This window comes from Oncorhynchus gorbuscha, unplaced genomic scaffold (assembly GCF_021184085.1).
Source record: "Oncorhynchus gorbuscha isolate QuinsamMale2020 ecotype Even-year unplaced genomic scaffold, OgorEven_v1.0 Un_scaffold_1362, whole genome shotgun sequence".
NCBI classification, from domain to species: Eukaryota; Metazoa; Chordata; class Actinopteri; order Salmoniformes; family Salmonidae; genus Oncorhynchus; species Oncorhynchus gorbuscha.
Genome location: NW_025746159.1, coordinates 35,008 through 50,060, shown reverse-complemented (window position 1 = coordinate 50,060; position 15,053 = coordinate 35,008). Strand labels below are relative to the sequence as shown.

Here is a 15,053-nt window from a genome sequence, read left to right as displayed (position 1 = left end):
TAAATAAACTACTTGTCATTGTTATTGGTCAAGGAAACAGAAAAACCTACCCGTCTAGAACCTCAGCTAGGTATGGGATTTCAAGTTTGGAGTAGCTTTTCTCTTTCGCTTTTACTGTTATTTTACCAGAGGACTGGGAAGCTTTTTGAACTTTCGAAGCTGGAAATCATAAAAACAAAACCATGTCAAAACAGGTTGGAACAAAAAGGCAGAGGTGCAATATGCAGGAGAAATTCCAGAAGGTACGGGGAGTACTGAGCAATATAGCTCACTTACCATCAAAACTAATACTAGCTACTTTGGTGTATCTATGTTCTCCAGCTTTTAGTGTGACGGCCTTGAAGTCTATTGTGATGGCATCGTTTGACGGCGTCGCTCGAACGCTCATTATTTGCACATCTTTTGCTCCGGAATTGAGAAGATGCAAATTCAACTGCTTTGGTCGATCTGTAAAACATTTAAACAGAAAATACAATAAACAACTAATCAAATCACCCAAGAACCATTTTGAAACGTCCAAATCACTCAAATATTTCACGAAAGCCTGACCCATTGGAGAATGAGGGTATAAACGTGAAGTGAACACAGCACACCTTGTGAGCGTAGCGTTCCAAAGTCCAACATTTCTATTGAGGAGTAGATTCCTGGTGCTGAGGACAAAGACACACAGGATCAGGAGATGTTTCAATCAGCCAGTCACAGATACAAGTATAGAAGTATTACGATTGGAAACGTATGGTGAGGCGTTGCTATTGGAAACATATGGTGTTAGGTGTTGCTATTGGAAACGTACCAGTGACCTCCACCTCTACAGGCAGGATGATGAACTCGTCCTGGTTGGAGGCGTTTGTTTTGATTCTGATGAAGGCCGTGTGGTTGTCTGCGTCTCTCGACGAGAAACTGGCTCTCATCACCCCCTTCGTCTCAAACGGGGGAATCTCCTGACAACCACACAGGAAGAAAGAACAGAAAATACATTCTATTCAGGGGTCAAGTAGTTGCCCAATTAAAAATCCATTCTGGTCAGGTATTTGTCTCAATTCCAATTCTAATGGTGTAGAAGTAACAGGAAAATAATCTAAAAGCCCCCGACTGTCCTGATCTATACATACCCACAGATGGTGCGTTCCTCCCTGTTGCCCTGTGGGGAGCTCCAGGTGCAGGTCTCCTCCACTAGAGTACATCTCCACTACCTGCAGTGGCTCACTGTGTGGGTTGTGGATGTTTATGAGTGGAGAGAAGCTGCTGTTGACTGGGACTCGGGCCCCGATGAACGGCCGCAGCCTGTAGGGGTTGGGAATGCCCACACCAAACACCTACAGGGGATAAGACACCAACAACATAAGACTCATGATCTACAGCAGGGACCTACAGCAGGGACCTACTTGATCTACAACAGGGACCTACAGCAGGGACTAAGACTGAGGAGTCAAGGGAGAAAACCAGCAGAAAATGCAACCCACAAAGGATCCTTATATACAGTGTTCAGAACACACCTCCAGAATACAAACATATTACAGAATTATTATACATAGTGACACATTATATAAACATACACACCTGACATGTAAACACTCCATGATTCATTATTAGTATAGATATGACATGTGATTCCGTAAACATATGTATTCATACACACCTGATATGTAAACACTCCATGATTCATTATTAGTATAGATATGACATGTGATTCCGTAAACATATGTATTCATACACACCTGATATGTAAACACTCCATGATTCATTATTAGTATAGATATGACATGTGATTCCGTAAACATATGTATTCATACACACCTGATATGTAAACACTCCATGATTCATTATTAGTATAGATATGACATGTGATTCCGTAAACATATGTATTCATACACACCTGATATGTAAACACTCCATGATTCATTATTAGTATAGATATGACATGTGATTCCGTAAACATATGTATTCATACACACCTGATATGTAAACACTCCATGATGCGAGGTATTAATAAATAAAGTATTCTCTACGTTTCCTACTACTCGAGCGAGGAAGACCACATCAAACGACGTATTCCCCGCTGGTGGAATTATCTACAGGAGAGAAGAGAAGGGATGAATTAACTGGAGAGAAAGAATATGACAATTATCCAATCAAAAGATTGGAATCAAAAGGCTGAGCTACTTTTGGAACTGTAAATGTAACCAACCAATTAAGGTCAGTCTTGGGTGTGAAAGCAGTAAACATGAAGATTCTTGTCATGATGCGATATCATTTTAGAATATACTGGATGACAGCCAGACATAAACAAATCGCTTTAACAATAAAAATGTTTAAATACCAGGTGGAAAGAGGGCGTTTTGCTCCAGCCAACATTCTTCCTTATTTGACTTGATTTTCCTGCTCTACTCTCAGGACTCAAACATGCTGAGCAGCACAGTCACACCATTCACCATCTCCTCTGTTCAGGAGTGCACTGGATTCAGAGCTGTCATGAGTTTCACAATTCAGTTAAAAGGCCCAAGATGGCAGAATGTTGACAGTTGAGCACGTGCCTCTTGTTTTTCAAAAGTACAAAACCAGCACATGATACCCATAACAGCCAGGTCACATGGTCAGACTGACAGGCAGGGGAATCGGAATGGCCGGATAAATGAGCCTCTGTCCACCGACAAACACAGGGCTTATTCTTTCTGCTTTTCAACAAGCCGTGCGTATGCCTGTAGAACAGGAGACATCGGCTGTGTCCCAAACCAAAAGGAAGCTTGCTGCCTACCTGGGCTCCAAAAGGACCTATGTAGGTAGCACTTTCCTCAGTAGGTAACTGACATTTAAGATGAAATTGGTAGGCAGCATTTTAAGGTGCCTTGGGATTGTGACACGCCAATTTTGACGTCCTGCCTTAATGCTGCATCTTTGTGGAATGGGACACAGCAATAGGGTTATACTTATTAGCTACTCACCCTGTTTTGAAAGAATGATGCATGAAAATGTGCAGTTGTTGCTGATATAGATATCAAGCTTATTTCCTCTGCACTAGGATTGTGCAAATAAACTTTCTCCATTTTTGGCATTCCAACAGGCCTGGGAACAGGAAGAGAAACAGTGTTGTGAAAGCTGTCGCACATATAGCTGTCAGAAACACAGCCGTCAGAAACATATAGGCCTAATGGGGTCAAATGGAGTCTGAAAGAAAATCTGTTTGATTTCCATTTCCTTGTCTCTCCTAACAGATGATGATAAAACAATCATGCTCCAGGAGGCCTCTTCTCTTAACTGTGGAAATACCCAGCAGATAAGAGCACGTTTAAAAGTATCAATGCCAAGTTGTCAAATGATCTGAGAGGGTGATGCACAGAATGTACATCTCAACAACGTGACAGGAAGAAAATAAACAGAATAGTTGGTCGAATTTGTCCCATTTCACACATGTACAAGTCTATATTATCAAATTGTATTGGTCGCATACACATATTTAGCAGATGTTATTGCGGGTGTAGCGAAATGCTTGTTAAACTAGGGCAGAGCGACATGGCCAAAATATCATATCATGGTATTTTTCACATTTGACAGTATATAATGTTTTTGATTAATAAAAGTTCTACATTTGCTTTATGAGTAGAGTGACACCCTACGGTGGCAACACATACATCCTAAATGATGTCTATGGGTCTTTCTCCATTCTGATTGTTTTATACTGTTCAATTCAACTTCAACCTAAAATCATTTCCTACATTTCCATCAATTTCCGCATTTCCTGGACTCATTTGAGATCATTTCCACACTGCCATGATATGGGCAAAAATACTAGACCTTATTTTTAACCAAATGTTGCAATTGTGATTTAGATCAAAACACTTGGGTGAACTTCTGGAACCATTGAAATGTTTATTATAATTCTATAGTTAGAATATAAATAATAGTGGGCACTTTGAACACAGTGTTGTTTGACATGGACAAGTTATTGTGACAGGGTAGGAACCAAAGTGATGTTCAGTGTTTCCTAGGGGAACCTATAATCTTTGGCTACATTAAATCTGTATTCATATAGCCAACATATTCATTATTAGCCTATTCCTCTTTGATTTAGAAGATAGTGTTGCACAAACAACATGCTGATTTAAGCCTCCACCAGTACTGGTATCAGGCTGTATTAGCTAGCTACGTTTGCTCTGACTCAGTACTTTTATTAGCTGGCTAAGACGATTTAGCTTAAGTTGCTAAGAAAATACAAACTAGTTGTTTGCAGATGTAAGAAACAAACAAATAATGTAATTATAGAATGCTTGTGGATTTATATTCAAATCAAAGTGGCAACATCGTCATCAACATTGTTGCATATGCTGCGTTGACCATGCAGACTGAACGAAAGTGTCGTGGTCAAGCAACAAATGCGCTCCTTGAGTGACAGGGAGTGGGACTAGGTCTGTGTGGAAAGCAGCATGGAGAGAGAGAGAGGAGAGGGATGACTCAAGTAGAGGAGTAAACTATAAAAATGGACGTCTCACACACACACATCGAATCACATTTAACAAACCAAACATTCAAATAGTTATAGAAGGTAACGTAAGAACCCAAACCGGTCCGTGCAAATATACCGGTATATAGTAAAATACAGTCTAATGCCCAGCCCTATGTTAAACACCTGTGAATTGTTTTTGTTACATATCCCAACTCTCCCCACGACACCCTCGGAGTGTGGGGTGAGACACCCTCGGAGTGTGGGGTGAGACACCCTCGGAGTGTGGGGTGAGACACCCTCGGAGTGTGGGGTGAGACACCCTCGGAGAGTGGGGTCATGGCCAGGGTCTGCCATTATCAACAGCGACCCAGGAGCAATTAGAGTTAAGTGCCTTGCTCAAGGGCACAGATAGATGGTTCACCTTGTTGGCTTGGGTATTCGACCTAGCTACCTTCACGGTTACTGGCCCAACGCTCTAAGCGCTAGGCTACTTGCAGGTGTATCTGTAGGTAGAGAAAGTTAACTCACTGTTCATGGAAGTCCAGCATTGGCGGCTCAAAGCGTATGGGCCTGCTGTTCCCTCTCTGTAAGGGTGAGCTGTGGGAGAAAAAAAGAGGAACCATAGTGAGGAAGAGAAGGGAAACAAGTACGGCTGTTCATCCATGCTGCAGTCCTACTTCCTATCGCCTAACATGTAAAAAAAATATTTAAAAATTGAAAGTGTTTGTGTGTGTAAAGCAAATCAGGTTAACATGTAAACCTCAGGGCAACCGCCAAAACAAGACAGGAAACCTGCCAAACCTGCTTTGCAAAAACAAGTGATCTACTGCAAGGTTGTTTCCCATATATCATTTTGACTGACTACGACTACATATTGTAATTTCCCCCAAAAATAGTTTTTGCAAAGGTAATTGAAGTCAGAGATATGCATTAAACATATGTCATTGCATGTGTATTCAGCTCAGACAAACAAGATCTTTCCATGAGAAACAAGGCACCCAAAAGGGAAACCGCTCCCTGCACACGCCACAGACAGTATGACTTCACTGAACAACACGTATAAGCTGACAGCACACAGGCAAGTCATAAAAAGGTGTCGCTGTGGATCCATGACCAATGTTATGCAACATCAGGAACTCATTTGCTTCTTAAATTGGAGTGCAACAATGAATATATGGTTTAATATTCCAAGGCCTACACTTGGAATACAAAATTAATTCTATGAAGTCATAGTTGTACATTAGAACTTAGTTGTGCTACTACTGTGGTCTTGTGTGTTCTAAGAGAGTGAGGTGGAAAAGAACTGCACATGCCTTTAATGTCACTATGGGAGATTGACCTTCAGCTGGGTAAATCACACACACCCTCTGTCTATGTGTGTGTTTACAGAGGAGCTCTACAACCAAACAGACCTCTCTCAGAATGACTCCTCCACTCCTGCATTTTGCAGCATTTATAACGGTGTTTGAACACACATTTGCAGGTGGCGAACAATGCAGACGGTGTTCAGCTTATATTAATTGTAGATCATATTATTTATAATGTAAACAGAGGTAGATTCCCTGTAATTTCCCCCCTATAGCTTCAGAGTACAAACAAAGCCACATCATGCGTTGTTTAATGGTCATAATGGGCCACTGACTGACTGAAAAAGGCCACCGTGTAACAGCCAACCAAACACTAAATTCTTGAGGTTTCAAAATGCAAATACATCGCTTATTCTGAGTGGCGTGCATTGGCCAACTTCTGATGTAGACTGAATGTTTTTTAAGCAATGTCAGCAGCTAGATAGATGGGAGGCTTGGCGGTGTTAGTTTGCCGTGGGTGGAGGAGAGGTGCGAAGTTTAGACTATAAAAAAAGGAACAGATGCATTGTCAGTCAGCATCGTGACTAAAAAGCCACAAGCCATTTCCTGTTCCAACTAAGCAACGCAAAAGTCTCTTCTGCATATTATAGAGGTTGTCTAGAGAACTTTAAACCTGCTGAATGCTGGCCAGGGGATAGAGTGAATCTGATAATGAATCTTGTGCATATTGTAGAGAAATGTAAAAGAAACCTAATGATACTGGCTGCTAGCCAGAAGTAGAACCATGATAAATAGACACCTATTGCATTATATATATATATATATATATATATATATATATATATATATATATATATATATATATATATATATATATATATAAACTGGTGTGACACCTAAGAAATGGAACGACAAAAATGGAGAAAGGCTAATATAAAATTAAGCAGAAAAAAGATGAACCACGTGTTACTAAATATAATCTTGGCCTCAACACAATGCTGACTAGACAATGAATAACTACTATTTACAAGCTGAACACAACTCGTCATTTGGAGAGAAAATACATAAGCCGCGGTGTTATTGCATGCTTTTGTGGTCAATCAGTCCTTGGTGTTGTGGACAGAAACCCCAAGTCAAAGTGAAAGGAAAATTGCCAGGCTTGCATATTTAACTTGTCTAGTTAAATAAAAGTTAACCATGGAGCTCTTTCAACTTAAACGAAACTGATCTGAATAGCCAAAGCAGAACTTTGCTAAATTGCTAAATCTGTAGTGCTGGAAAAGTTGTGTCTTGATAAACCATTTGTGAGATCATCTTCATAGATTAATGACGAAGAGCAAACACAGCATCTCAGCTGTTAGAAACAGTAAACCAGACACTCCGTTGTAATACGTCTGCAGGTGTAATAGACAACTGCATCCGTACCAGACAATAACCACAACACAAGGCTCTTAGCACCGCCTACATCCTCATACACACATGCTGCCCTGGAGTCTGGACATTGACCTTCATTATCAAGTCAGACTTTAAAAAGGCACATGCACACAATAACTAACAGCGTACATTTCCGCTACAAACTCCATTCACCACCTTGCTTTCCATTTGTATTGATCTCTCAATTGAATTCCTTGCTCTTCAAGCAGAGAGACCATTCAGTGCTATTCCATTTAATTTCATAATTAAATGAATTTCTATACCTTTGGGACATCACTTCCTTCAGCTGGGTTATACCAACTTCCTCCAATCTAAGCACTGGTTTAATCCAACACTTCTAGATAAGAGACCTATAAAAACGTAATTGCCCTTACGGATGTTTACACAAACAATGGAGAGGAATCAAGTCAACTAAGAGGACAAAGGTGAACAGAGAGGGAGGCGTGAGGGGACTCCATTGGCATCGATATGAGCTGTTGCTATTAGGGTCTATCAGAATGAATACATAAAAATAAAATGTTGGTCCCATGTTTCATGAGCTGAAATAAAAGATCCTAGAAATGTTCCATATGCACAAAAAGCTTATTTCTTTCAAATTGTGTGCACATATTAGTTTACATCCCTGTTAGTGAGCATTTCTCCTTTGCCAAAATATTCCATCCACCTGACGTGGATCAAGAAGCTCATTAAAGAGAATGATCATTACACAGGTGCACCTTGTGCTGGGGGCATTAAAAAGGCCACTCTAAAATGTGTAATGTGTCACACAACACCCCAGACGTCTCAGGTTGAGGGAGCATGCAATTGGCATGCTGACTGCAGGAATGTCCACCAGAGCTGTTGCCAGAGAATTTAATGTTAATTTCTCTACCATAAGCGGCCTCCAACGTCGTTTTGAAGAATTTGGCAGTACGTCCAACAAGCCTCACAACTGCATTCCCAGTCTGGTGAAATCCATATATTTGGTCCTAATGAATTTATTTCAATTGACCGATTTCCTTAAATGAACTGTAAGTTAGTAAAATATGAATGTTGTGTATTGTTCCATTGTCATATAATTAGTACATTAACTATCAACATAGGATTAAAAATAGTTATCCAGATTGCATTTTGGCAACATATGTGTGTGTGAGAGAGAGAGAGAGAGAGAGAGAGAGCGCGAGAGCTATATATACACACACACACACACACGGGGGAAAAAGTATTTAGTCAGCCACCAATCGTGCAAGTTCTCCCACTTAAAAAGAAGACGCCTGTAATTTTCATCATAGGTACACTTCAAAAATTAGAGAAAAAAAAATCCAGAAAATCACATTGTAGGATTTTTAATGAATTTATTTGCAAATTATGGTGGAAAATAAGTATTTGGTCAATAACAAAAGCAATGGACATTAGACAGCAATGTCTCTGTGAAACGTAAAGTAGGTGAACGGATGATCTCCGCTAGAGGTCAACTGATTAAATCGGAATGGCCGATTAATTAGGGCCGATTTCAAGTTTTCATAACAAATCGGAAAACGGTATTTTTGGACACCGATTTGGCAGATACATTTTTTTTTTTTACAATTTTAAAACACCTTTATTTAATCTTTATTTAACTGGGCCAGGTCACAATTGTAAATGAGAACTTGTTCTCAACTTGCCTACCTGGTTAAAGGTGAAATAGGCAAGTCAGTTAAGAACACATTCTTATTTTCAATGACGGCCTAGGGACGGTGGGTTAACAGCCTCATTCAGGGGCAGAACAACAGATTTTTACCTTGTCAAGCTCGGGGATTCAATCTTGCAACCTTACAGTTAACTAGTCCAATGCTCTAACCACTTGATTACTTTGCACTCCACGAGGAGACTGCCTGTTACGCAAATGCAGTAAGCCAAGGTAAGTTACTAGCTAGCATTAAACTTATCTTATAAAAAACAACCAATCATAAATCATTAGTTAACTACACATGGTTGATGATATTACTAGTTTTTCCTAGCGTGTCCTGCATTGCATAAAATTGATGATGTGCGTATAGTTGCTCCAATGTGTACCTAACCATAAACATCAATGCCTAAGTATATATTTTTAAACCTGCATATTTAGCTAAAAGAAATCCAGGTTAGCAGGCAATATTAACCAGGTGAAATCGTGTCACTTCTCGTGTTCATTGCAAGCAGAGTCAGTGTATATGCAACAGTTTGGGCGCCTAATTTGCCAGAATTTTACGCAATTATGACATAACATTGAAGGTTGTGCAATATAACAGGAATATTTAGACTTATGGATGCCACCCGTTAAGATAAAAAACGGAACGGTTCCGTATTTCACAGAAAGAATCAACTTATTTTCGAGATGATAGTTTCCAGATTCGACCATATTAATGACCTAAGGCTCGTATTTCTGTGTGTTATTATGTTATAACTAAGTCTATGATTTGATAGAGCAGTCTGACTGAGCGATGATAGGCAGCAGCAGGCCCGTAAGCATTCATTCAAACAGCACATTTGTGCGTTTTGCCAGCAGCTCTGCTGTTTATGACTTCAAGCCTATGAACTCCCGAGATTAGGCTGGTGTAACCGATGTGAAATGGCTAGCTAATTAGTGGGATGCGCGCTAATAGCGTTTCAAACGTTACTCGCTCTGAGACTTGGAGTGGTTGTTCCCCTTGCTCTGCAAGGGCCGAGGCTTTGTGGAGCGATGGGTAACGCTGTTTCGAAGTTGGCTGTTGTCGATGTGTTCCTGGTTCGAGCCCAGGTAGGAGCGAGGAGAGGGACAGAAGCTATACTGTTACACTGGCAATACTAAAGTGCCTATAAGAACATCCAATAGTCAAAGGTTAATGAAATACAAATGGTATAGAGAGAAATAGTCCTATAATTCCTATAACAACTACAACCGAAAACTTCTTACCTGGGAATATTGAAGACTCATGATAAAAGGAACCACCAGCTTTCATATGTTCTCACGTTCTGAGCAAGGAACTTAAACGATAGCTTTCTTACATGGCACATATTGCACTATTACTTTCTTCTCCAACACTTTGTTTTTGCAATATTTCAACCAAATTGAAAATGTTTCATTATTTATTTGAGGCTAAATTATTTGTTAATGATAAATTATATTAAGTTAAAATAAGTGCTGCAATTGTCATTATTACAAAAAATAAAAAGGCCAATTAATCGGTAGCGGCTTTTTTGGTCCTCCAATAATCGGTATCGGCGTTGAAAAATCATAATCGGCCGACCTCTAATCTCTGCATATGTGGATCCCACCTTGAAGCATGGAGGTGGTGGTGTGATGGTGCTTTGTTGGTGACACAGATTTATTTAAAATTCAAGGCACACCTAACCAGCATGTCTCCCACAGCATTCTGCAGTGATACGACATCCCATCTGGTTTGTGCTTAGTGGGACTATCATTTGTTTTTCAACAGGACAATAACCTAAAACACACCTTCAGGCTGTATAAGGGCTATTTGACCATGTAGAGCGATGGTGCTGCATCAAATGACCTGGCCTCCACAATCACCCGATCTCAACCCAAATGAGTACTGCAGAGTGAAAGAAAAGCAGCCAACAAGTGCTCAGCATATGTGGGAACGCCTTCAAGACTGTTGAAAAAAACATTCCAGGTGAAGCTGGTTGAGAGAATGCCAAGAGTGTGCAAAGCTGTCATCAAGGCAAGGGGTGGCTACTTTGAAGAATGTCAAATATATTTAGATGATTTTCACACTTTTTTTGGTTACTACATGATTTCACATGTTATTTCATAGTTTTGACATTCTCTATTATTCTACAAAATAGTAAATACTGAGAGGAGATCCCTCTGTGAAACTTACTAAAACTCACATGATCCCATCCACCATAATAGTATCTGTTAGTTTCAGAGCAGATGAGAGTGAAAAAGGTGGAGCGAGACACTTTCAGACCAAATAGATTATTTTGAAGGAGCCACTAAAGCCCTGGAGAGAAGCACTCAAATATCCTAACCAAGGCCTGTGCTTTAGCTATTTTTACACTAATAGATTTTTACACCAAAACAGACCTAGGGCACACACAACGTAATGGGAAAAGAAACCCTGCTGATGTTGACAATCGCCCCGATGACGTGCTGCACTGTGGCGTTCCACCCCATCCATGTTTTCTGATGTGGTTCTCATGATGATCTGACCGACTTATTATGTCACGCCACATGTACTTCTGCCTGATGGGCGTGTGCCGCCTGATGGGCGTGTGCCGCCTGATGGGCGTGTGCCGCCTGATGGGCGTGTGCAGCCGGTGTGGAGTGCACTGTGCAGATTGAGTTACTTTGTGACCCTAGCACAGAAACACACCGATTGCCAAACAATCCCTGGAAAGCCTGTTTAGTTCACCTGTGTGTGTTTACTTAAGGAAAGAGACAGGCCTCTGATCTGGAGGAACCTCATTGGCTGAGGGTGACGGTTAACCTGGCCTGAGGAATGTAAGGCAGGACACACACTGATTATTCAAGAGGATTAACATGTTTCAGACCGGTTCTTCTAAATGCCACCAAGGTTAAGTGTAGCGAACTGCCACCTAGTTTGGCTGAAAGCTTCACAACCGAGGTCTAAAAGGGGTAACGTATTCACAGGGTGAGACTTTATGGAATCCACTTCTCTCTTTTAACGATGATGTCTGTCCACATGCTATGTAAACCCAGTCCCCTCCCGATGTGATCCTAACACTGCCTTGATGCAGTGGGGCTCTAATTGAGCCTTCTGAAAACTCTTAACATCCCTCCACTGTCTCCATAGTGACTAGGACACACACAGACCCACACCCTCCCGTTGTCTACCTCCAGTGAAACCCAGCAGCCAGTCGACCAGCTCCACCTCCCAGCAGCCAGCTAACCAGCCCCACCTCCAAGAGCATGACTATGTTGATGGAAATGAGAACAAGGTGTGGCAAACGGAGGATCAGTCTCCTACGAAGCAAAGCCGCTACATATGGAATTGGCTAGCAGCCATAGATAAGCTGAGTAGAGATGTGATTCTAATGCCAGGGTTTACCCTCCTATTTAGAGTCCATCTATCTAGGTGCGACTGGTGCTACATAAGGACGTTTAATTAATTAATTGTTTACAGTCATTGTGGTCTGAAACAACAAATACAGTTCTCTCAGAGTCATAGGTGCATTCAAAGATATAAAAAAATATATACCTTTTTTGATGATATGAACCCAGGTGAAGGTCAGGCTCTATCTGTAAAACAAAGAAAAATCCATGTGAAGTAACCATCAGATGAGCAGCAGGCGATCATCATAGCTCTAGTCTGACATGACATGGCTCAAAACGTAGGAACAAAAAGAAAGTTATCCCACCCCTAATGATATCATCAGAACAAACTAACCAGGTCTAGATGCAGAAAGTCATAGGCAAATAAGTAAGACGTGCTGGTACATGCAAATGTGAGCAGTTCTGACATGATGACGTCGTTTTATTTTATAACAGCAGTCAAACGGATGTGTTTCCACCACAAAGGTGGAACACCCATCAATTGAACCCAGCACTGGTGCCCAATTTGCATTGGATTCAGAATGTGCTGTATTAACTCTATATTCACCTCACTGCTAATTGAAAAATCATATTTTGCACTACAGTGATTCAAGCATCAAAACCAGCAAAAGCTTAACGTCTCTGACTATGTACCTCCTTCAATCAAACCGGCCTTGGCCATATTTATGCAGCTATTTACACAACTACTGCCCTTGTTCATCTAGGACCATTTAACATGTGAAGTGGTGGCAGTCTACCTGTTGTTTCTTACCGTTCCCTCAACCTTTTTGCAATTCTAGGCCTATTTGATCATAGCTAAAGAGGGGATGTTTATATACTATGCAAACACTCCACAGGGGTTTAAATGAGTTGAGCCCTCAACTGATCTGTTAAGGCCAATCAGCACAGGCAGGCGAGGTGCGCAGGTGAACAGTGGTGGAGAGAGGAGGGGTGACTGACTTTCAGAGCAGTGACATGTGGGATGGACAGTGTGCTGACCCCGCCGGGCCGACCAGAGCTAGCTAGCCTCTATAACAGTGACATGTTTGTAAACTATGATATCTGGGTAGTATCACTGTCAATAATGTCCTTTTGGATATCTCACAGAAGTCCTCTCTGTCATTTGTCTCGTCTGAAACAGTGAACAGCACACGACCAAGAAACCTGATAAAGGCTTAACCACAGACTACCGGGGTAAAAATACATATAGCAGAGAAAGTGAGAGTTACAGCTTCGAGAAGATACTGATCTCATGTTCATTTTTACAGCAATTATACTTGATTTCACAGGCTGCTATTCACCTCGTGTTTACTGAGTAACTACATAGCAGCGTGATAGTGTATTCAGCTGTGCATGTTGTATAGGGAGGGTCATGTGTAAGGAAACAACGTCTTACCTGCAAGAGGCCTCCCTCACCAAAGTGAAGTACCTCTAAGATTGTGTCTGATTGGATGAATGCTGTGGGGACACAATTTGTCAACAGTTATTAAAAGACCCCTCCATAATTACATTCTGCAGGAAGTGGCAGAGTTGACTTGCCAACTGTAAACAGAGCAGAAAACCGATGAAAATATCCATGTCTCTGCTATTGGTAGGGTGTGTTAAGTGTGCATATAGGTCCCCATTTTCAGTGAATTCCTTAAACATGTCATGATTATGTTCAGCAATGCAGGAAACAGCCATACTTTAGACAGGAAGCATTTCAACTGTGGCATTTAAACTCAACCCACCACTGCTTCACACATTGAAACTGCTGGTGGAAACAGTTCTCATTTTCACCCTAGCTATAGGCTACATTTGTATTTGTCAAAGTTACAGTTAATTGGATATGGGAAGGTGTACTAGCAAACGAATGCTTCCCTAAACAACTGTAGCCATCTAGCTAGCTACTGTGTTGTTGAATCCCAGTGAGGAGCGGGCTTAATTCTGACTGTATGAAACATAACGTTACGAGGATAACTTGTTAGCAAAGCAAACCACTAAGAAAAAAACGCAAACCTGGTGAATGAGCACACCTATGATTAGTGTGCATTTCGTTGCACTGTACTCCAGTCCATGATGTATATAATGTGTAGCTTATATGTAAATGACAAAGAAATGAACTTGAACTTGTCGGTCTTGACAAACTAAAAATACCACTTATTTCCTGGTTTAAAAGAACAGCTAAACCAGTGTGACAAGCACTAACGTTAGCTAGTGAAGGTTGATTACAAGTTACCCAGGACTAGCGATAGATATCCAAAATGATTACGTTAGCTACCTAAGTTCAGGATATTTAGTGAAACATGAACTGGCAAAACAATTGAGCTAGCTATGTTAGTTAGCGAACGTTACAGCTTGAAATCTCAAGGGCCACTTTAGCTAGCTTGGCTAACGACGTTACCGACACGTTAAAGAAGCGACTGGACTGGTTAGGAATGTGTGAATATTAGCTAGCTAGTTTGGTCATAATGCAACCAAGTATTACATTTAGCTATTGAGCCATGTCCTTTACTAAGCCAGTCCAAATACAAGCCGACACCCCCTCAATCACTGGACACCTTGGCTCTAGTCTTGAACACAGGCTAACGTTAGGTCGTTAACGGTAGCTAAGCTTGCTAGCTAGCAATAGTACACTTGCTGGCTAAATGTAGCGGAAAAAAATGACAACTAAAAATACAAACCTTGTTTATTTGCCTGAGCTATATGAAAAAGTGCAAAAAATAAAACCCGAAGATATCCGAAACAAGACGTTTTTCCCCTCACTGGCAAGTGGAGGAAACTCGGTGTTCTTTCTGCTTGCGCCATTCTTCTGCTCTGACTGCATCACTATGACCGTGTGCTCATAGCTATAAACATTGAGCGCAAGAACTGGCAAGCAGTGACACGAGGAAAC

General features: G+C 41.0%; 1 pseudogene; it reads right to left on the bottom strand.

The window, feature by feature from the left end:
• LOC124022369 overlaps nucleotides 1–15,053 on the bottom strand; it is a 24,989-nt pseudogene extending 9,936 nt beyond the window's left edge.